This window comes from Haliaeetus albicilla, chromosome 3, assembly GCF_947461875.1.
Source record: "Haliaeetus albicilla chromosome 3, bHalAlb1.1, whole genome shotgun sequence".
In the NCBI taxonomy this organism is placed as follows: Eukaryota; Metazoa; Chordata; class Aves; order Accipitriformes; family Accipitridae; genus Haliaeetus; species Haliaeetus albicilla.
In genome coordinates, this window is record NC_091485.1 from 542,658 (window position 1) to 566,881 (window position 24,224).

At 38.0% G+C, this 24,224-nt stretch overlaps 1 long non-coding RNA gene across 1 annotated transcript in view; it reads right to left on the reverse strand.

Annotated features, from left to right (window-relative positions):
* LOC138684662 (uncharacterized) overlaps positions 1–24,224 on the reverse strand; it is a 93,720-nt gene that overhangs the window by 35,151 nt on the left and 34,345 nt on the right. The window contains exon 4 of the long non-coding RNA XR_011323891.1: positions 4,102–4,192. This is a non-coding gene — a long non-coding RNA (uncharacterized lncRNA). The remainder of the gene's footprint in view (positions 1–4,101; positions 4,193–24,224) is intronic.

Here is a 24,224-nt window from a genome sequence, read left to right on the forward strand (position 1 = left end):
AGCTCAAAGCTAAGAAAGTTACAGCAAGGGAAAAATGTAAGAAAAGAAAATAAAGTGAGTTTAGTAGGTGAGAAAACAAAGGATGATGGGCAAGAAACTGGTTGAAAAGTGATGGCACCTTATTAGGCATGTCGAAATTTTAGAGGACAAGGGTTGTTTGCCAAGGTTACCATTACGGAAGGTTGTCAGAGTTCATTTTTTTCCTTGTTCTTTTATCCTGTTGTGTCACAATGTTCAGGTGCAAAATTATGTCAAAGAAGATATTGAATGATTGGTTCCAAAACAGCTGAGTAACTGAATAGTGTTTCCTCCATTCTTCCTCTCCTGTTTTCCCATCCTGTATTTTAATCCATTAACTGGCCTTTTTATTCTTTTTCATTTGATTTAGATTGCTGTTTCTTTAACTGTATTTCTTATCTGCCTTCTTTTATAATGCTTTTTCTACAGCTTTGTTCTCTCTTCTGCTTTCACCTACAATCTGTACCTCCTCCCTTGTCATACTTTCTAGCACTATTCTCATAAACAGTGGGCCCTGCATTAATAAGAGTTCCCAATGCCTCCATTGCTCACCTGTAGCTTACCTTTCCTTTCTCTAAGCATCCCAGTTTCTCCTGCTACACTTTTCACGAAGCAATTTAGTCAAATGAAAAAACTGGGGACTATTAGCAGCTTTCAACAAATAATATTTGGGTGATTTATTGAATGAAAAAATATTGTCGGTTTCATATTTTTCACAGATGAAGAAAGCTAGTACAGAGGCGTACATCCATTTGTGGTTTTATGAACTCACAAACCTCCAGAGGACTTTGCTAATCCACACAATGTCCTTGAATGATAGATTTTTGTATTTAAATCTCTTATTTAGAGGAAAGATGTATAAAATGAAAAGTAAATGTTGAACATCTTGTAACCTAGGTTCCTGTGGAGAATCCAACACATTCTTCACTCCAGAAAATACAAAGGGAATAACTTCTGCCCGTGAAATGAGAGCTGCAGCTACCACTGCTTTCAGTAGCTCCACGAACCTGACAGCCCAATAAGTTGCTGCAAAATCCCTACCTTACAAACTTCCTTGAGATGGATTGAGTCTGGCAGATTGGCATGTTAGTTTGTTGTGCTTTTGGCATATGAGTATCTATTCTGTGAAAATTTTTAATTTCCTAAATAAGTCTAGTTTTCTCCTTTTGGGGAACTACATCCTTCCGATTTCTTTGTGCCTGTGTCTGTGGGATTTTTTTGAGGACAGATATCTCAAACATGCAGATAAGGACTGGGGCCAGCACAGAGGCAGAGAAATCCACCACAGACCACCCAGCCCTTCTACTAAACTTCTGCTGAGCAAAAGTCACCATGCAGCATCACTAGGAATGCTGCCAGCAAGAGGAAACAATCAAATAACCCTGTCAGCAAAGGCATAAAACCTGTTTACTACATCTGGGGTGGGGTTAGGATTATCAAGGCTAAAAAGGTAAAAGCGGTTACTGTCTTATAGTAAGTCATGTCAGTGAACACAAGTTATGTAAACCATTCTGCTTGTCATCCTTCTGCTCTGTACTACTTGGATAACACTACAACGAATATCAGATAGAAAAGCAATGTGTCGTAGAATGTACATGTGGCAGTCTGACCACCTAAATCCAATACCTTTGAGTAGAGAGTGGCAGGAGAAAAGTGTTGAGAGAAAGTAGTTGATAGGCAGCAGGGAGGGGCTAGGGAGCGAGGAAAGCTGGAAATATTCCTTCAGTGGAGGAGAGGTTATCTATGTGGGTGTTACATATTTTATGTTTATATTATCACAACCAGACAGACTGTCTTGTATCTGGCAGGCAATGAAAACAAATAAATTAAATCCTTTTTTGAATGTATCACGTCTATTTGGTAAGTTTTTTTACTACGTTCCTCCTCTCCAATTCTTCCCAAAGATTTATTGTCCTCAGTACAGAATTTACAAAGTTTCACTATCCATGTCTCAGAATCATGCTGTGCTACCTGCTGACCTTGCCTACAGTTCAGAGACTTGTCAAAAGGAGATTTTTATAATAGAGAACAAGACTCGATTCTTCTGCCTGAAAGCAATTTGGGGAGGGGTGAGGGTTTTGATCATATTGCAAGGTGGAATGTTTCTGGAGTGTGTTGCAAAGTGTGTCTATCATCAAACCTGCACAAAATCCTCTTCTTCCTGCTCAGCATTTGAACAAATCTGTCAGCTGCCCACAGTATTTTAGAAGCATGGATAATAAATTTTGGATGTTTCACATTATTTAGCTCCACAGATGTAAACAATCATTTTGACACATTGATGGGCTTTTTTACACTCTATAGGAAATTGGCACTAGCATTGGCTTCTTTGCATAACGTCCATTTTGCATCTTTATACAAGTGAAGATCTTAGCAATCTTCGGCTGTTTTCATCCTACAGCTCAAATGACTAACAGTCAGGTATACAAGAGTGTAGACACAGGTGTATACGCACACATATGTATCCATCCATGTGATACATTCATTACACAAGTTGCGAAATATTGCACTATGAATGTGCATGTGATCTGTATCTTGTTATCTTGCCCATTTTATCCCAGGACTTACTCAAACAATCTGGGCAATTTTTAAAACCACTCATTTTATAAATGAATATGAAGTAGAATTTCTCCCTTTCATTACATGACCAATGCTGAAGGTATCTCAGTGATCTAGATTCCTTCCATATTTAAAGATAAGTCACTTATATAAAGGTGTTTCATATTCATTAATTCTTAAGATTCCCTCCTTGGCAAAATCCTGGTCCACTCATTATCCTGAAATTTTCACACAAATTTTAATGTACTTGTCATTTTATCCATGGTGCCAAAGGCATCTAATTTTAGAAGTGAAGGAATAAATGAAATCATTCCAATCTCAGTTAAAAAACCCACAAACCCACCAAATAAAACCTTGTCTGACCCTGAGAGGTAGCACGGGCAGCATGGGAAGCAGTATGGAATGTGATAAAAACTTCAGCCAACCTCACATTGTCCTCATCTATCTAGCTCTTGGTTTGGTCCCTCTGATCAACATCACATCGCAAAAAAACCCTTTAAACTGTAGCACACCATCAACCATTTTGTGTTTTATAATTTGCTATATTAGGATTACTTCCAGGAGATTTATCAAATAGGATATTTTATATACAAAAGGTGACCAAGGTAGGCAGGTAAGTCACAGGGAGAAAACACAGATACCTTATAGCCCTCAAAGCCAGTTATGCAAAAATGTGATAAGAAACAAAACCTGGATGTTAAAACAAAAAAAGTAGGTTAACAGACTCAAAGCAGCACAGGAAAGGGTAGTCAAGGAGCACAATCAAAAAGTATCTAGATGAAATTTTATACCTTGTATTATATGAGTTAAGACCAAAGTTCTGCTAGTTCCTTCTGACTTTATGAATAAGTGAAGACATACTTAACTTCCAAACTTTTAAGTAAAAATAATATTTTGCACTTGTATATACTTCCAAGGCTATGAATAAGCTTTAAAAACTGCAGTGAAACTACACTTTATCCTTTGAGATGTTTGATAGGAATGTTTTACAGATAAGAAAAATGAAGTTCACTGAATGAATTGATGTGGTCAAGATCACGTGACAGACACTGACAAAAATATGGCACAAAATCCAAACCCTTGTTTTAATCACTAGCAAAAATCAAAAGTTTATAGGAAACAAGAAAAAACAACTCAAACCATGTGATAACTTTTGTGAGTACCAAGGTTGAATTGTAGAAGATATATTATTTACCTGCCCAAAATAGATAACTTTTTTAACTACTGTGTTGTTATTGCTATTTGTTTTAGAATATATAAATATGCACTAGTAGTTTTATGGTGATATAATATACTACAATATAAGAGGCCCGCTCGTCTGGGCAATTTGAAACAGAATGGTCAAATAATAGTGATTAAGTAGTCACTCCATTCCACTGCAAAAGAAAAATTCCTAAAAGCATTTTTCCCCAGTTACTCCTGACCTTTGTCTAAGTATTAGGGCTGTAAGCGGCATGTCTATTAGAGGGCTGGTGCAAATTTTCATCACAGCTTGTTGACTAGGAACACTTGAAACACACTTACCCTGAAGCAATAATGCATCGTGATTTCCTTATGTCCTGTTTTCTTCTTAATACTGGCCATTCAAAATTTCAATTGCCTCTGCATGTCCCTCCTGTATGAAAGTAGGAACATGTATGTAGTTTTAAATTAGTCATGCTTTTAACATGCTTAGACATCTGCACATCTTCTATGTAAGAACTAAGAAACAAACGTAAATGGTATACAGGCAATGAAATGGTTTATAGTGATTTTAAACAAAAAGTACACTAAATAACTCCAGACTTTTAGTGCTATTATAATAATAAAATTACAGTCTGGGCTACAGTTAACTCAACACTGACAATACTTCTGCACACTCTCTCTGTCCTCCTTCTCCCTAGCCACAAATACATGGTATAAAAGAGGCTGAATGGAGTAAGGAAAAGTACACAGTGACCTGAATATTATTTTTTTTAACAAATAAATATATGTTCCATAATTCATTGCTATTTATTAAAGTTCCAGTTCTGCCACACTTAAGCAGACTGAGAAATATTTGCCCAGAGTGTTTTCCTGTATCTTTCAGTGGTGCTACTTAATGTACAAGATACAACACAGTGGAGGAAGGGTGGCAGAATCAAGGGTACATTATTTTCAGTATAAGATCTGTAGAATTTCATATTCAGTGTCTAATCAGTACTCCAACTCAACCGTCAGTAGCATTCTGCCTAATAGAGACAGCAGTAAGCAATTTTTTGTGTAGCAATGTTGACTAGAGAAAGATACATTTTAAAAGGACAAACTAAATCAGGGAATAATGAGAGAAGTAATTTTTTTCTTGCTTTAGCATGCTGACCATCTGATCAACATGCACTCCTGCCTTGTACAAATAGGGAAGCGTCATTCAGTTTGTGAGGCATTGGTGCCATGCAATAAAAATAAGTCAACAGTAGGACACCACATTAAGTCAATAACTTCTTGCATCAAGCAAGTTATGGTTTTCTTAACTCCCTCTGTGGAATGATGGTTGGAGGTGACTTATTGATAATATGTCCCCCTCTTAAGGGAAGGTAAACCTCCAGGGTGGAATGCGGCGGACATGCAAGACGTCTGTTCCATAGTAATTCCCTAAGCAACATAACCTGCAACCGTAGATGTTAGCAACACCAGGGGAGCCTGGTGTGCTGACTCTGAGAAGCAACACGGAGGCTGGAGCGGAGTGGAGACACCACGGCCAGGCTCTGTGATATCACTGGAGGGATGGGGAACTGGAACTATTGGACCAAGAACAGAAGGTCCCTGCATTGAATCCACTGAAGCAAGGAGGTGAAATAATGGGGGTTCTGTCAAGCTAATGCCCTACTTCTGATTTATACCACACGTGCCCAGTTCTGGGATACTGCCACGCAACATCAGGTCCTTTGGGTGAACTTTGCTCATTATAATCTCATTATAATACCAAAACACACCTCCATCCCAAAAGCTACCCGCCTCCAAGGTGCGACCACCCCTCACTGAGCACGCGCTCTGAATTTTCTCTAGCATATACCTTTAAAAGCAAAGTGAGAGAACTTTATACCAAACAAAGTAAAGGTATGTATGACTAGAGTCACTCAAGCTCCACCTAAAAAACCTAAGAAAATATAAAAGGGCTTAAGAGAGGAGGACTGTTAGGGAAGATACCATCATAGACAAGCTGGGAAGACATCGCTGACTTCTGGGATCAGTTGACGGGCTGAACCTCTCTTCCCTCCTAAAGGGACGCCTACTGGGTGAGATTTGAACGCTCAGTTATACCGAGTGCTTCCCCCGGAAACTTAGAAATCTCTGTAGAGTTTTTCCATAATTTAGTGTGCTTGTAGTCGACTGTATTATTATTTGCATGTGCTTTGCAGACAGTGTATTTATCACCAGCAATCCAAAAGAACACGTATTGTTGCTCTAATAAACTGCGCTGCTCATTAATCTAGTCATGATAGTTCATTAACGCAACCAAACTCCGTAAGTCTGGTAATTCTCATGCATTGAATGTGGCTAAGCCAAGAGTGCAGTTCGCTATTAAGTGCATCCATAATTGTGATAGTTCAGCATATTGAACGTGACCAGACTTAGAGCGTTGAATTGGACATCACTCAGAAATTAAACCTAGCCACCCCCAGACGCTCTGACATCTGAGGATAAGCTGGAATGCAATGGGGTTTATTTTCTGCCAAACTTCTTTACCCTTTAACACAACACCCTCATAAGTAATTTTAAGTTGTTCATCCTGTTTTGCTGAACAATGCTGTAAAATAATTCCATAAGCAATCACTAATAAGATTACAGCTCTTAAGGGTGCAAAGGTTACAAAAGATAGGCAAAGGAAAGTCAACATTTACTTTATAAAAACTATGTAGAGTTTTTTATGCAAAAATGTAATAAAATAGTGTTTCAAAGGATGAAGCTAAGCCATATCAGTTAAGAGTAAAAAAAAATCCAGAACATTTTCTCTTGTAGGTTTTTGTTTTTAGGAGATGTAGGAATTTATTGTTAATGTCTTCTTTCCATGAGAAGGAATTAATGTTATCTATATGCCTTTTTTCTGTTTTCCTTTTTGACAATATGTTACCTCCCTGAAGGTTTACATGGTTTTTTTCATTGTACTGTGGCTGGCAGCCACTGTATGTCTGAAAAAATAATGCCAAGATGCTAATTACCACAAGCAGTATTTAAATAAGCTGATGTGATCTTTTATATTTCAATTCCTTCCTTCTGAAACACTAGCTGAGCATCAGACTGCTCCGTTCTTTAAGTGCCATATTTATCTCCTTAATTATTTCACTGGGACTGTCACACCTTGTATTCATATTTTGCTTGGGTACAACATGTATGAATACAGTTATTTGTCTTGCAACCATAACTTGTCTTTTTTAATGATTTATGGAACTTGTCTAATCCAGTTTGCTCGTGATTCTGTCTTTGCATCACAAAGTTCAGTACAATTTCTTTTTTTGTATGTGTGTATTGAGATGGATAGGAAGAAATGAGAGGAAAGTAAAAGGGGAATAAAAAGAGGTATGGTGAGAATTTAAAGCTATTTTCAGTCATGAATACTTCCTGCTAAAATTTCATTCCCCAGAGAGATATGAACAAGACAAGTGTTTTGATTAACATCAAGAATATTTCAAGCAGCATTATTTACAAAAGTATGCAGGGATGACATTGCATAGGAATGAAGTGTCATAAAATCATCAGTGTTGATATGGAAAAAGTATTAATACCCTTCTTTCTTTAAAATAATAATTCCTATATTATTTTTCATTGATCTATTATCATGCCCTGAGACAGAACAAAATAACTTTTCCACAAGAAGCTTTAGACAAAGCTGCAAATGAGAGAGAAAATTTTCAAGATACAAACTTAAAGCTGGTCTCAGATTTGGGCACTAAAATCAATAAACTAATTTTAAAATACAATCTTTTTGGAAACTTTTGATTCTCACTATTTGAAATGCAGATATGAATTTCATAGTGGAATTAAAAAGACATAAAAAGGGTGATGACACCACTTAATTTTCATTATTTTCCTCAGGAAACTGAACACAAAAATAATTTGAATAGCTCTGAATATACAACCTTCAACATTCAAGTATACATGTGAAAACCTAGCTTTTCAGCTTCTCTCTTGCCCAGAACTAACTGGGATTAGCTGCAGTTAGACAGCATATCCCACATGGCATGCACATGCTGCAGGGTCATGTATGCTTATCCTTATGGCAGGACCTCTATCAGCAAGCCCTTCTCTCCTACCACCCCTCCTGTTTGCAAATCCTTATCTAGTAATCAGAGAATTAACTGGTTGAACAGCTTGTTCTCTCCAAAAATGGCATAGTCAGCAGACCAGTGTCTTGCAGAGCTACTTGTACTGGCACACTGCAGTTCACTAATGTACACGAGCAACTTGATTTCCCTCTAACCTCTTCTGAAATCTGTACTGGGTTTTTTTCCCAATTTTCAGTACTTTCAAAACTCAAAGAAAATTGCTTAAAAAAAAGGAATAAAAATTATTCTAGGGCTGGAGAAAATGTTCCACAGAGACAATTAAAGAACCCAGTCTGTTTAGCTTAACAAAAAGGAAATTATACCCAATTAAGACTAACTCACTGACTTCAGCTCAGGGGTAGTTGAGTGAGGTGTAACATCTGACTGGTTTTGTATCAACGGGTTAAGGGATCCCACAGTCGCTGTTGATCTCAAGAACTCCAGATCACTTAATGCCAGATTATTTTATTCTTCCACTTGCCATAATGGGAGTATTATTTTAAACATTTCCTAACATGAACATATAAATACAGCTGAAACTTGTCATCTACATGTCAGTTACATTTCATTCATTCTTTGTGAATCTCATACCGTTACAGGTCAGATCACCTTCCCCTGTTGCAGCATGCATATACCATGTACTCACAAAGTTTCCTTCTCTGATCCTCCACCCCACCGTGCACTTTATAATCAGTTCTGGGAATTGCCAGCATAGTTGTTTTTCTGCTAGGTGTAATCCCAGAGTAGAACTGATGGGGTGAAGCTGCACAGTGGCAGAAATCCTGGCTATTTCTGTCATGACTACTGTAGTGTTGGGACTTCCATCATGTAAGACATAACATTAAATAAATATGTTTCTGACAGAGAGAAGCCGGACAGAATTCATCCCTTAATGTTATAGCAGCAGCTCCTACTTTAATGATTGTCTAGTACTACAGTATTGCTTGTAAAAATATCATCAGTAAGAGATAATTTAATCATGTAAGAGATTGAAGTGCTGAGGGAAGACTGAGAACAAAATGTAGCATCCTCCTGTAGGCATTATGTTTGTGCTAAGGATGGAAACCAATAGTAAACCTCTGGAAGAAAGTGAGTCTCTTTATGCCAGTTATTCCCAAGCTTGACATTAAACAAGTGTCGTTACAGTCAGTGATGTGTTCCTTTCTCAAATATATATTCTTCTTATATATAAGTCTACATGCTTTTTGAATAACATGGAGATGCAACTTTCAGACACACTCAAGTTAAAGCTCTTCAGAATATCCCCTCGTGAGAGTGAGCCCGCTGAATGATTTAATATGGACACATTTTAACATGCAGAATTAATGAACAAAGGGAAGAAATCAAGCTTCTTATTCAGCTAAATTTCTTTCCAACCATATTTAAATGATAATGGTCCTCAGAACTTGAAAACTTAAGGTCTAAAACATAGCTATTATGTCGCCATTATGGCAACATTACTAGTTCGAATAGGTTAGCTAAGGAGTTTATAGTTTCCAACCCTGAGGGATTTTAAGATCAGACTAGCCAGACATCCTTCTGGAATGGTCCAGGTATAGCTGAATATTTTGCTCTTCATTAGTTATATAGAGAACCTAGTGAGACTAGCTTCGAAACCTGTTAGGTGCTAAGAGTAAGTGCTGTGATATCCCCATCACTGCGACACTTAGCTTCTTTTTTGTTTTCTTTCACTTTTTCTTTTCTCTGAACTCACTTTTTTTAAAAAATGTTTTCATTTGGAAAACAATGTATAGTTCAAAAAAATCACTTGCTCATTAAAAAAGACCCACAAAATAGGTCTAATCAGCTAGCTTGACTGACATGATAATCAAGGTCTGCACAAGGGAAGTAGATGAGCCAAAAGACTTAATGTCCTATCAGAAATCATTGAGAACGTGGGGAAGAGAAACCAGCTCTTAAGATATCTGTGCTTGAGCTGTTTGAGGCGTCCAGAACTGTAGGATGGCTGCAATAAGCAGCAGACCAAACTGGATGGAAGAAACTAGTTGGAGTTAGCTGTGTAATGGGCCCTGGAGGCCCACATATCAAAATGCCTTGATATGGCTTTCTGGCCACCCATTTTCAAACATTTCTATTTTTTATGGCATGTACTTGGAAGAGACCTGGAAGGGCTGAACACTTTGAGGGACCCTGCTTCAAAGTATAACCTTACTACAGTGTAAACATCTTTTGAAGCAAATCCCACTGAACAGACAACATATACCTGGAGAGAATATTCTTGGAAAATTGGAATTGTAAGTATTTTTTTTTCAGTTTGCTACTGTAGGCTTCCTAAAGCAGATATTTCCCTGATAGGTCTTTCTACTTCCCATTGTTTAAATAAAATATGTTTGTCTTTTTTATTTTAGAAATAATCCAATTATGGAAACTGTTGGAGTATGGAAATGCAAATAAAACAGTGGCTAGAAATTTAATTTCCCCCCTCAAGAGCTTAGGAAATTCTTTTGTGGGAAAGGCATGATTCAAATTAGCTCAGTAGTAATATTTTTTAAATTACAGGCTGCATTTTGAAGATGCTACTGTTCAGCTTCTAAGCATAAACTCATGCAAATGCCAAAATCACATACAGTAACTACTTAATTTTCATTCACAATTGTCTTGAATATATAAAAAATGGAAAGCAGAATATTGCACTTTTTGTCTTTTCATGGTAAATTAATTATGTACTGTAACTATGTTTTAAAGTGTGCCCTGTTTTAATAAACACATAGTCTCATTGAGTTTGCTATGATCTTGTCATTGTAGTAGGGCAGAAGTATTCTTAACTCCTACATCCTGAAGACTGATGTGAAAAGCAAATGATATATACCCAGTCTGGTAACTTGATAACATTTGATTTTGCAGCTACAGCCCTTCAGTCTTTAAATTATGACATATATGCTTCATTTGAAAAATGAATGCAATATATAACTTTTATGTCTAATTAAATGAGAGAGAGAAAGATGATATCTCTGATAGCAAAAGAACAGGTTATCTGGTTTACATACCAATCGATGTAGTAACTATTGCTGCAACAAATACTAAAAGTTAAATTTCTCTTATACATAAATGTTGATGCGCTTACAATGATTTCATTATATTGGGGTACTAAATTAGACCCGAAATGACCATCCAACCTTTGGACTGGTTTGTGCATGCCACAAAAATTGGGCTCAAAATATCATAATTATACAGATTTTTCAATAAGCAATTTTACATGGCTTCTTTTAGCTTCACTCAAAACCTACATTTTCAATACAGAAAAAAAAGAATTCTTAAAAATAAACAAACAAGTAACCATTTTGAACCTCAGAAAATCATTAGGCTGAAGAAGATTTTCTTTTATATAGCAATTCACTCACTCCAGCTCTTTAACTTACCTATGTTATCACAGAGTAAGTTAGAATGTGAAAGAGATTTTATTAGGCTCTTCGTGTATTGTTAAATGTAATTGGTGTGAGTGCATTCATCTTCAGAATTCATGTTTTCTTGCATTTTCAGAAGTCATCTTTAATTATTTATTCTGCTTATGTACTGATTTGTGACTATTTCTGAGAGGAAGAGTTCATGGAAGAAAAATACTCAAAGGCAAGATCAATCTCACAGCTGATGAAGAATATTGCACAACATACAGCTGGTATTTTGCATTCTTTAGAAGACAGACTGAAATTCTGCTGGAATTAATTTTTTATAGTTGGTGTACTGATAGCCACAACTGGAAAAGGATCCAATAATTTTGTTTCTTTAACTTAAGCCTCTAAATATGCAGAACCACAAAGTTAGGATTTAAAGCCTCGCCAAAATTTTCATAAAGGCATGCAAATGTTAAGATTTGAATTATCACATTATTGAGTTAGATTTCATTTACTCAGTTAGGCTCCAGTTCTCACTGTTTCCCAGATTTTCCAAACCTGTCTGATGTAGTCCACTGGACTTAGAAACTTCAACAATCAAATTCTGCCTGCCAGTGAGCCTAGTATCATTTAAAGCATGTAACAGTTTGAGTAGTGAAGGTCAGATCCTCAAAGATGTTAATTCCCAGTAATGGCAATTAAGGCACAAAGCACCTTTAGGAGTCTGCACCTCAGTTCCTCAAAGCATTCAGCCTCTCTAACTGGCCAAGTTTTCCCCCATTTACTGTCTTTTTCTGCTGTGTCAGCATTACAGCAGTCTTAAAGGCCAACAACTGAACCGAAATGGAGAGCAGCTGACCATTCCTAAAAATGCTATTTTATTTCCTGGAAGAGATGAAATAAGCTGACAGGCTGGGCTTTTCAATAGCAATTGGAATAAACATGCAGAAATTTGTGTGTGTTTGTTGGGAGGGCTGTTATCTAATTCTTTCACTGTTGGAGCTTTTGTCTTACTGGATTTCCTTTTTTATTAAAATTCTAGGAAAAAAACCCCACGCAGCTGTGCCATTCATTCACTCTTGTTATCTTGTTATCTCTTGCTTGTTTGTCAAAATGCAGAGACCACTTGTGCCATGGCAGCAGTGAGAAGAACCTGTAGAAGCTAAGCAGGTTGGGGTCCATGACAGCACCAGCAATGAAACAGTCATTCTGTTAGGGAGAAGCTGGCTGCTGGTCTCAGCTGGAAACTGATGCTGTTTCACTATCAATGTCAAGAATAGGACAGTGTCCTAGCAGCAAGTGATAGTCAAATGACATTGGAAGAGGAAGAAAAGAGACTCAGACCTGTAAGATTCACAGCCTCCATTCCTAAGAGAAAGGAAAGTAAGCAGCAGAGCTTGGTGATTTTCTCCTAAAGGCCTCATCTGTCTGCTGCAGCTGACATCCTAGAGTGTGCTGCTTCCAGAGAACTCAGCTTTTACAAATTACTATAAAGTGGATGCATTTCATCTCTCACAGTGATCGCAACCCCATGTGCCCTTCTATTTGTGTCATGCATTCACTCTCGGGAACAATCTCAAACTGATCAAAAGTGAGTATCAGTCTGGGAGGGCAGGAGACTTGTATGGTATACATGTTCATTTTCCTAGTTGAAGATTAAAAAGGATTAGGAATCTAGGTATTCTGGAGAAATATGCATATTCCAGGACACCAGGACAGCTTTGGCTCCCTTGACCATTGAGATGATATTCCACATACTTTTGTACATGGAAAGAATACCCCTGACCATGGAAAACAGTCTATTTTCTATAGGGGATGTACTTATCTAGTAAGAAAGGCTTTAAATAGAAATCAAGGGGAGGACATAGTGTGAGTGACAAAAGTCCATAGTTAAGCACAAAAAGGGAAACTTGAATAAGGGTATCAAGATTGCTTGAGTGGCAGGGGGTTAGGATTATTCAGAATAAGAATACAAAGAAATATAAAAAAAGGAAATAAAAGGTCAAGACTGCTTACTTATGTATGCTAATACACAGTATACAGGGAAAAAACAAGGGATTTGACAAGATAATTAATATGACTGAAAGACTAATACTAAAAGAATACAATTTGTTCAGAAGGACAACGAATGACCACAGAACTGTCTCTATTGCAATCCTGAGAGACAGAAAGGGTTATATAAAAATTAGGTAGACTTCAGTGCAGAGAGAGAACTTGTAGACACTATCTAATGAGAACAAGGATTAAGGGATAAAGCAAAGCCTGAAGGAAAAATACTAGGGTCATAAATTAACCCTGGGCAGAGAGGTAAGAAGTGTTATAGGAGATTAACTTGGTTAAAGAATAAAATCCTCATTGACTCCACCCACAAGAAGGAATTATAAATACTGTGGATGCTAGATAATGTACCAAAGGTGAAAATAAGAAAGCAGCAGGAACATGTAACCACATGAAAAAAACAACAACAAAAAAAACAGGGCATGGAATGAGATGCAACTATGAAGCAACTACTTTGGAAGAAAGAACTCATTCTATTATTGACTTACTGTAATAATTTCATACTTTGAAATAGTTCTTTCATTTGCTCTGTTAATTGTAAAAAGGAAGATCAAGGACTACTCTATTCAATAGAGAGGAAAATAATTTGTAGGTGAATTTGAGCATGAAGGTGTTTCGTGCCTTTTTTTCCTAGCAATCTTCACTAAACAAACCAGTTGTGATCAATTGACTAACAGAATTAAGATGGTATCTTCCCAAATATTCTGAAGGTGATGATCAAATAAAATGTTTGCAGCTACCTGGAAAATAAGGTAGAATGACATGCAGATGGCAGCCAATGGGATTTTTTTTTTTTTTTCCTAAGAATAAATGTCAATCTAATCTAATTTCCTTCCAGACAGCATGGCAGGCTGGGCGGGGAGAAGTCACTGAGGTCATTTATCTTGGCTTTAATAATACTTTTTATATTCTCACATGATCTTCCCATAAATTATACAGGAAACACAGTCTTGATGAAATTCTGATAAGGAGGATGCAAAACCTGTTGACTAAGTAGTGTGGAAGAATATGTTAAGTGGAGTTATGCAAGTTATCCCATTGCTTATCTCCTCTTCAATAGTTTTATTAACAGCTGAATATTGCAATGAAAAATGTGGTCATTAAATTTGTAAATGACGTGAAGATATAATCTGTAAGAAAAATATGGCTAAATACAAAGTACAAGATCTGAGCAGGAAAAATAAGCTGTTACAAATGTAGGATGGAGGACAATTAACTAGATGACTCCTGCCCAAAAATGGGTCTGAAGAAGTTATAATCATAAACTGAAGGAGTTTCACACTGTTGTTTAAAAGGCAAACTTCTTATCAGGAAATATAAATCAGAGCACATCATGAAGTAATCCTGCTTTACTTATCACTGATAATGCTTCAGCTGCAGTAGGGCACTGTGTTTCAGAAAAGGGATGGGCGCTAATGGGAAATAATCCAGAGATCACAGTAGGTCACAAAGTAATGAGTTTAAATGCAGCAAAGAAGATTCAAATTGGATATTGTGAGGTATGTGGTAGCAAAGATCTCTTACCATTATCATACACAGAGATTGCCTAGGAAGGCTGTGGTCAGGGAAGGTCTTTAAGAAGAGATTAGAAAAGTATTTGTCAGATGAGGTCCTTTCAGCACTGTGCTTCTGTGATTCTCTGTTTTTCTGCAATTTTCTCCAATAACCTGAATTTCTTGCTCTACCTAAGTTTGACTCTGAAAGTTGGGTGGGTTGGCTTCAGGGGTGGTTTACTGGGAAGATTTGCATAAGAGTAAATAACTCTGACATCTGCAGTTTTCCATAGGTACAATGCTAGAATTGGTTGTTGCAAAGGGATATGCAAGAGCTGAAGCTGTTTCTTCAGGCAGAACTATCCATGGGATGTGTCTTTCATATTTAATTTCTTGTATTGAACATACAACTGTGTTCTAAAATATTTACCTTACATAAACTAATCTCTAAGACATTTTCATCTATAGGCTGCAAGCAGAAAAGCAGAGAACATGATTGAAACCCCAACCCTATTCATTTTAACCCAGAATGGAAAGCTTGAAATCGTGTGCCCCAAGGGACTATTAACAAAGATAGTATTCAAATTAGATTAAAGCTTGTAGACATGTTGTGAATAATGTGTGCCCATTTCCCACAAGATTAAGCTTTTCTTTTGTTCCCAGTAATGTATGACAACATGAATTAATGCAAGTATTTTATTACATATATGGAAGAAAATATCAGACATCATTTATCTGCAATGGAAAATAGGCAAGATCATGTTTACTGGATTTGCAAGCACTACTCTAGTTATCATCTCACACACTAAAATATTTTCCCCCAAAGGCTTATAAGTTAATTAGATCTGATTTTTCTCTCTCTTTTTTTTTTTTTTTAGCTTTTTTATGAGTGGAACTTACATCTATACTAGAGTAGGATAAATGCAAAATGAATGTGGAAATAGTTAAATGCCAAGTACAAACCTATTTCCTACTCAAATTCAGTATGACTGTGCATTTTCATAAAATTTTGATTGTATTGTTGTTCTCTTTTTGCTAATACCAGAACACTCTATTAATTACAGCAACTACATATGCTTGTCCATAGGAATGTATATATTCTTTCCCCAGTGTGTTCTCAGAAATAAACTGTAAAAAAGTATTTTAAGACAATGAGAGTGAGTTGCTTTAGGCAAAGCACCATTCTCTTCCCATTAATCAATTTTCCTCCAGACTGAAAAGGGTTTTTCTGCTTAGATGGATACTTGATCCTTGTAGTATAACAGCACCTAATAGTTAAACTGAATATTCTTGATAAAGTGGTAATTACAGCAGATTATTCAGGCAGAGAAGAATAGAAATCCAGATTTTGAAACCTTGAAAACTGATGAGAAAAGTAACAATTTTTGACAGTGAAAAAGAAAGAAAAAAACTGAAGAAATGAGGATAGGTCAAAAGGACTGCAGCATTTAGACCAGGAGAATTAAAGCCATAAAGCTCTGCAGCATGAGGGCCTTTAACACTTCTTTCTAGAGTGAAAAGCTATAGTTTTGCAAGCATGACATGAAAGCAAACTGAATATTACATCAAGTTTTAAGTATGAAGGAAATGTATTATATATAACATGAAAACATATCCGCTGCAAAATTGTAGGAGACAATTGGTCCATCTAGCTATAGCTAGTTCAAAATGTTTCAGTGTCAGATAAGAGAGAACAAATGGCATAGAGCACGTGCATAGGAAACTCTATTTATACTTCTTGTCTTGCCACTTTGCCTAAATCCGATTTAGATCTGAGATGAAAATATAAGCTTTCAATTTATGTCCACTAGTAATGTCTTGTACCTTGAAGCTCAGAGGCTTCAGTAATAATTCTTGCTGGCGTGCAGAGAGAAGAACGGCCCAGAGCTGTTACTGCCTGAGGTTCCATAAAGCAAGAAACCTATGGTAGCATTTATTTAGGAAAAAGTATATAACTGAGTGAGCTGGCATGGACCCACCTTCCAGCTGAATTACAATTTTTGGAATAGATCGGTGAAGATTTGGTTTATATTTCAACTTGGGAGGTAATAAAACAATGACTGAGCCATGGGAGGAGCAAGAAAAGGGTGTGGAACATGCATTTAGGTTGTCCTGGCACAAATTTCAGTCCCACATTATGTGGCAAGTGAGCTGGCAGGACCAGTGCTCCAGGTCCCCATAGTGAATAGATATGTGATTTTATCAATTCTCTTTGAGGACTCACAGGATACTGATTTCTTTTTAGACTGGTGGTACAAGTGCAGGGTTGGGTTTTTTTTGCAATGAAATTATATAGAGATGTATCTTGCTGTGACACCAGTGATGTAACACTGAGAGCTTTTGGGTGAAACTTCACAGAGAAACAGTGATTCCAACAAGGCCTCCCAAGACAATATTAAATACAAACTATAATTCTTATATCATGAGAAATGGGAATGCTCACAAATGAGACCCTGCAGCACTTCCACTGGAGTTAGTCTGGGCCAAACTGCTGACTCTGCCTACCCAAGACAACAGAAACTGATTGGAAACACAAATACAGGAGCAAGGGGGAAGAAAAAAAGTAATTAGTGGAGAACTAAATTTAAAACAAATCTAAACTGTGAATGAAGAATCTAACTGAATAAATAGATGGCTCTTGTTCCCTAATAAGTAGTCTTTCCCAAAGAAAAATGTTCAGAAATATGTTCCAGGAACCCAGCATATGAGAAACATTATTTTGCAAGGTTATCCTAAGGGATTTTGGTTTTGTGGGTTTCTGTGTGGGATCCCAATTGCTATTATCTGTCACATTTTCAGAATAAAATCGTAGATAACATTTGCAGTTGGTAGTATCTAAGTGAATAGTAATGTAAATAATACAGGCTGCTGAGAAGTTTCTATAGGAATTACTTAATTACGCTTAAACTTGCAGGGGGATTGAGGAATATAAATTTAGAAAAAAACCCACAACAACCTATCAACAAAATTGAAATAATACTTCTTCTTTGTTCAGGTGACTGTTAAATTATATTTTCTCAGTGTGACACATTGCCTAGTAAAAACACTAGTTCAGGCTTTTCCTTCTCTTCAGTCAGGTCAGGCCTATACTACTCATGATGCAGATTTCTTACTGAGTGCCATCATAAGAGGCTCATGAATGCCAATGGATCAGGTACCAGCCAAACTCTGCCTGAATCCCAGTGAAGCTATATAGCTCACAATAAAAAATTAAGTTCAAGATTGAATGATCTTGTAACAGAGTTCATCTCAATACATTCAAATGAAACGTTTTAATGTGCAAATACTGAAAGTTTCCATTCAGAAAAAAAGCTTCAGGATGAAATATTTAACCCTTACTACACTGACATTTTTAGTAATTGAGAACTGTTTTGGGGGGGGAGCTGGCAAAGGATATTTGGGGGCATGGCAAAAGAAGCTGCAATTTGCCTCACAAACTATAGGTTTTGATCATTTCCAATAAAGTGCTATGGCAAAATTCATCAGAATACTCCAGCTAGGCATATTTACAGCCTCTTTGGGAAACATAAACACTGAGATACCATGGAAGTACTCAGCCTACTGATGGACTGTATCCTAACAACTGGTAAAAGCAGATCATTAGGAACTGGCAAAACTTGGTGGAATACTATCAAATTTCTCTATTCACCTGCCATTTAATATAAATGTTTTGGAAAGCAATGCTTGATTTTAAATTATTTGGGATATGCAAGAAGACAGAACATGAAGAACAAGTTAATGCAATTAGCTTCAGGCTTTTAGGGCTTTTAAGTCACTAAAATCTGTTAACAATTTTTACCATGAGGCTGTCAGAGAGGACAAATATTCAAGGTCATTTACTTTGTCTGTTCCCATTGAACACGTCCACATCCCTACTGATGAGTAACAACATTCTAAAGATAGTAGGAGCAGCTGTGAATTAAATGCATGATTTTTAAACAGAAGTAAAAACTGTTAACAGCCAGTGTATTTGCTAAGCAAAATCTAATTTTTAGAGTTATTTTTTCACTCTTTGTTATAGCATATCTTTAGCTTCACTCTTCTAGACTAATTTCAAAAAGAATATGCCTATCTCATAGCTACGAATATGGGGTCATATAAAAACTGTGACATTTTCTGAAACAGTTCTGGCACAGTTACATTTCTTGAGAAATTTATTAATTCTGTTTGCATTTAATGCAATTTCCATATCATAACAGGTTTCAGCAAATAGGAAATCTAGTTTTGCTATGAGGGCTGCTGGTTATGAATATTCCAGATGAGGAATATTTGAGACTCAGTAACCAGAATAATTTTCCAGTTAAACAAGAGCACTTCGGAACAATGGAATAGCTGATGCCTGAGGGAAAAATCATCTACTCACTTACGATAGGAGTTTGAAGCAGTTAGCTGAAAAACCCCAGCAGAAATGAGGGAACAAAGAACCAGAGTGTCGAAAACTGGTTCTTGTGGACTCCGGAGCTCATGGGTAGCAAAAAACTGTTCTCTGAATAAAGGAAATACTATGAATGCTGGACATTGGTAAGTTCATGAGAGCATACTGTAAGAGCCAGAAGATAACTTATGACTAGAAAAATATGACTGTACAGAAGTCATCAGATGCAGGAAAGAGGAACCGCAATGCCTGTATGCTTTGTTGAAAATGTAAAGAATGCTCAAGTTTAACAAAGACTTAGAGGAGGAGAACAGCACATTTCTTTTCAATATCAGATTTGGCCTTGACCTATAAAGGTAGGGAGCTACATGGCAATGCAACAATGCAACACATTGCAAGAGCCCATGCCATGTAGCTCTTCCTGATGGTTGCTGCAATCTGTACTTGCTTTCTTTTTTAAAATCTGTGTATCTCCTGCACTTCGTCCATGACTAAAACAGGACACAGAAGTTCTTGTGCAACGTGTGTACCCTTACTTTTTTACAACACATGTTGCTTACATGTTTGATTGTAAAACAGTGTGCAGGGTTGACCTTGGCCAACTGCCAGATGCCCACCCAGCCACTCTCTCATTCCCCTCCTCAACAGGACAAGTGGAGAAAATAAGAGGAGAAAGCTCATGGGTCAAGATAAGGAGAGAGCGGATCACTTACCAATTACCATCACACGCAAAACAAACTTGACTTGGGGGAAAAAAAAAATTTATTGTCACTTAAAATAGATTTGGACGGTGAGAAACAAAGACAAAATTAAAAGAATACCTTGCCCCTATCACCCCCTCACGCTTTTTCCCAGGCTCAACTTCACTCCTTCATTCCCCACTTCTCTCTCCCTCCCAGTGGTGCAGTGGGGATAGAGAATGAGGGTTGTGGTCAGTACATAACAGCTCCTCCTCACACTTTTCCCACGCTCCAGCATGGGCACTCCACAGGCTATAGCTTCCTTCAGGGCCTATCCACCTTCTCCGGCATGGGGTCCTCAATAAGCTGTAGTGTGGATATCTGTTTTGACATAGTACTCCACAGCTTGCAGTGTAGATATCTGCTCTGGCATGGTCCTCTCCACTAGCTGCAGAGAACTACCTGCGACACTGTGGTCTCTCCAGGGGCTGCAGGGAAATCTCTGTTCCAGCACCTGAGGTACCTCCTCCCCCCTCCCTCCTAGTGCTCACAGGGCTGTTTCTCACACTTTTTTTCCTCACTACTCAACAGCATTTTGCCACTTTTTTCCTCACTACTCAACAGCATTTTGACCTTGCTACACAGGCTTTCCCTGAGGTGCCCTACCCATGGCTGAGGGGCTCAGCTGCGGTCTGCAGTGGGTCCACGGGAGCTGGCAGACACCAGCTGTGTCCCGCATGGGGCAGCCCCAGCCTTTCCTCATAAAGGCCACCTCTCCCCATTGCTAACACCTTGACACCCACACCAGGTACAAGCAGCCATTAAATGACAGCTCTGGAGGAGGGTGTGACTAGGGAAAGGAATGAGAAGGGTCATTGGTGATGGGCAAATAGGAGCGTATTGCAGCTGAGTTTCAACACTCCATTGGAAATGGGACGCGTTCAGGCAGTGAGACCAAGCGGCACAACTGAGAACTATGGCTGGAAATCTCAGAAGCACCAACTGCCCACATTAAAAGGTTGGTAAAGAAGGAAAATTATAACAGCAGAAACAGAAAGAAAGGGAAAAAGTATTTTTCAAAAAAGTTCTTAAATTCCCTTAACCTTCCAAGCCTTATTTACTTATTTTTTGTGTTTCCAGCAGAAATTATAAATACAATGTATTTCAAATGTTAAAATGCAGGATTCGGGCAATGAAAACACAGCAGCTTTATTTTGAACTCTATTAATCCCAAAGCACAATAGCAATCAGGGATTCCCTTGTATTTTTTTAATCCCCTGCACACTTTTGGTGTAATAAACTGCTTTGCTGGCTTGTTTGTAATACTTCTTGTGTTACATTCTGCAGCCTGAGCAATTACTGAACTCATTTAAATTCTAAGATAAGCTACTTTTCTCCCTTTTTAAGTGTAGGGTCTAAAGGAGACACTGTAAATACTGGGGATTCTGAGGGCCTGCGAGCTTGCAAGTTTTCTGAGTTTACTAAAACTTTCTTCCACAATTTAAACTCCTTTCTTCAAAAAAAGCATTCAGTTTAAGCATAACCTTTTTTCCCCCTAAGTGCTTAATCCAAAGCTCATTGAAGTTAATGGAAAGACTTCTGAGTGCTGCATCAGACTTGAAATGGAAGTCTATGCCCTCTATTACTGACGAAAGCTCTGCACACATGGAGCTACCCAACAAACAGCTATTTAATGTAGTTCTCTTTCAACAGAATTTCACTCTGTATCTTTCACTCCCTGCTTTTCCCTGCGCTCTCTGAATTTGTTTTCCCCTCTGTCCATTCTTTTCTCTTTCTCATCCTGCTTTTGTCAAATTTTGTTCTATTGACTCATTTTTCTGTCACCATATCTTTATGTAGAGAGCAAACAACACACTGTCCAAAAATAATTCTCACTTCCCACTTCCTAGAGCTTCAGCTGGTTCAGGAACAGGCAATACGAACTTGCTTAATACCTCCACCTTAAAGACTTATCACTTGTGAGTGATAATGAAATCATTTAGATTTTTAAACTTGAATGCCTAACCATAGGCTTCTAAACCCACATTTAATTGCCTAAACAGTCACTGAATTTCAAAGGTCCTGAGCATCAGCACTTTTAAAATATGGTCTTACTCTTAAGAGCCTACGTAGATTTAAGAACCCAATGTTAATTACCTGGGTTTAACATTGCTGATGATTCTACCAAACCCTTTTTTAAAAACAATATCTCCATTTACCTTTTTGAAGTCTTTATAGCAATGATTTGTATGCACGAAGAGAACCTGGAAATTTCTGTAGTCTGAAGTCTGACTCTGCAAGCTTGTTTTTTTTAATAAAGTTCTCTGTGTGGCATGTCATATTTAAAGCACTGCAGAATTAATATAGCAAGGAATTTTTTCTGTGATTGTCACAAAAAAGAGTGGGAAACAAAGTGAATCACCAAACCATTCTGTATTCAAAACCATGCAGAGGAAGTTCTCAGAAACAATGCATCTCCAGCAGAAAAAAATGTATATACTAGTTGTGCTTCTGGTAAAAATATTTGTGTTGCATTATTCATTTTTTTCTTAATATTTTCATTTAGTATTTCAATAAAGTGATTTAAATAGCTATAATTTTTAGCAAAAGCTATAAAGTATATGTCAGGGAGCATGATTTTATACTTTCATATTCCATACTTCTCTAAGCAAGATATATATCACTGGATTTTTCAATGTGTGAATACAGATTTTTCGGAGGGTTGGGGACCCCGCTAATAGTCAAGCATCACAGAAACTTGCAGGTAAAATTATGGAAGAAAGAATTTAGTAGGATTTGTTTTTCTTAGTCACCTTCACCCTTTGCAGCCTAGAGACAGAGAGAGACTACAGGTTTCAGACACTGTCCCGACAGACAGGATTTATTGTTCCTTTATGGGCAATCCAGGACCAGTGCATTCCTGCTCTAAATGTCACAGCCTTTCAACCCTGACTAAAAGGCATCCCATGATGATAAGAGTGCTACAAAGGTACTATAGATTTTTATTAGGGGGAAGATGTGCCTTCAAGAATAGATGCTTGCGTGTACAGTAACATGGGGAGAGGGAGCAGACAGGTGAGGGCCCCCCCCAGGGGCTCTGCAGTCTTCCCCAAGCACTCGAGGTGAGGGTGATATGGATGTGGGTGACCAGCCAGCCAGCTCTGCTGGGGCAGCCACAGAGCCTGAGGTAGATGGCCAGGGTGGAGCTGGGTGGGAGTGGGCTGCAAGACACACCTTGGGGCCTCTCCCCTCATTTGGGGCTCCTCTAAGCTCACACAATGTCATAGCCACGCCATGTCCATGCCATGTCTGGCCATCTCCCTCCCCAGCCCCAACCCATCAACTTGCATCCCAGCCAGGCCTCTTCCCAGTAACCTTTCTATGCCTGTGCCCAGCACTGGCCCTAGTCAGGTCAACCCCAGTCCCCAGTTTTGGTGGGCTGGCCCTGGCAAGCAGCCAAGTACTCACAATCCCTGGCTTGGGGAAAAAGTTGCTGAGAAATCCCCTATAATTTACCCACACGGGTCAAATACAGGGGTGGGGACAGGGGCCACCAACAGAAAGACCTTGCACATGACAAGAGACCTGTAAGGCTGCCGTCTTCAAACTGGTCTGACTCTTCTTCAAAAAAGAGGGATCACAGCATCTGGCTGTATGTGCAGATACCCCCTGATTATTAGTGAAAGGAAGATATTTGTCAAGTGAAAGCTGAAGCAGTAGTGTCACACTCTTCCTGCACAACATGAGCTGCTGTCACAAGGTCTGTGTATGTGGAGGTCAGCCAGGATAGTGCAACTCTTTAGATGTGTACTACTGGAAAATTGCAAAGCACTAGTCTGTTTTACTTCAGCTGTTATGAGGCCTGAGACAGAGCCTTCCACTTAACGAGAAGCCATTAGAAAGTCCACTCCTTAGGTCCATGCAATCATATTCCATGTTGTACGTCGTTTTTTAACACAAATCCTTGTCTAACTGGAACCATCAATTCTTTTAATGCAGGCCACTGAAGAGAGCTAAAATTATTTGGAAACAGAAGTCCGTCGCCATCATCCCAGGCAATTGTTTAAAGAAATTGTTGAATACTGCATCAGCTGAACTGCTGAAACAAGGTCCTCTAAGTAGCAGCCTACAAATATAATCTCCCTTTCACTTGTTCTCCTCACAGAAATTCTGGGTTTGTCCTTTGACACCCCTCCAGAGAAAGGACCACAGCAGGTGACTTACTACTCTTCCCCTGGCTCTACATAAGGACATTTCCTTAGCTATCAGAGTTTGGCTTCCTAGTTCAAAGTTAAATGCAGCTAGTAACAGCTGGTATCAGACACAAACTCTAAAATGTTGATGGGAAACTGAAAAACATGTTGAAGATTGTTTATGCATTTAACCACTGAACTTAATTTAAACCT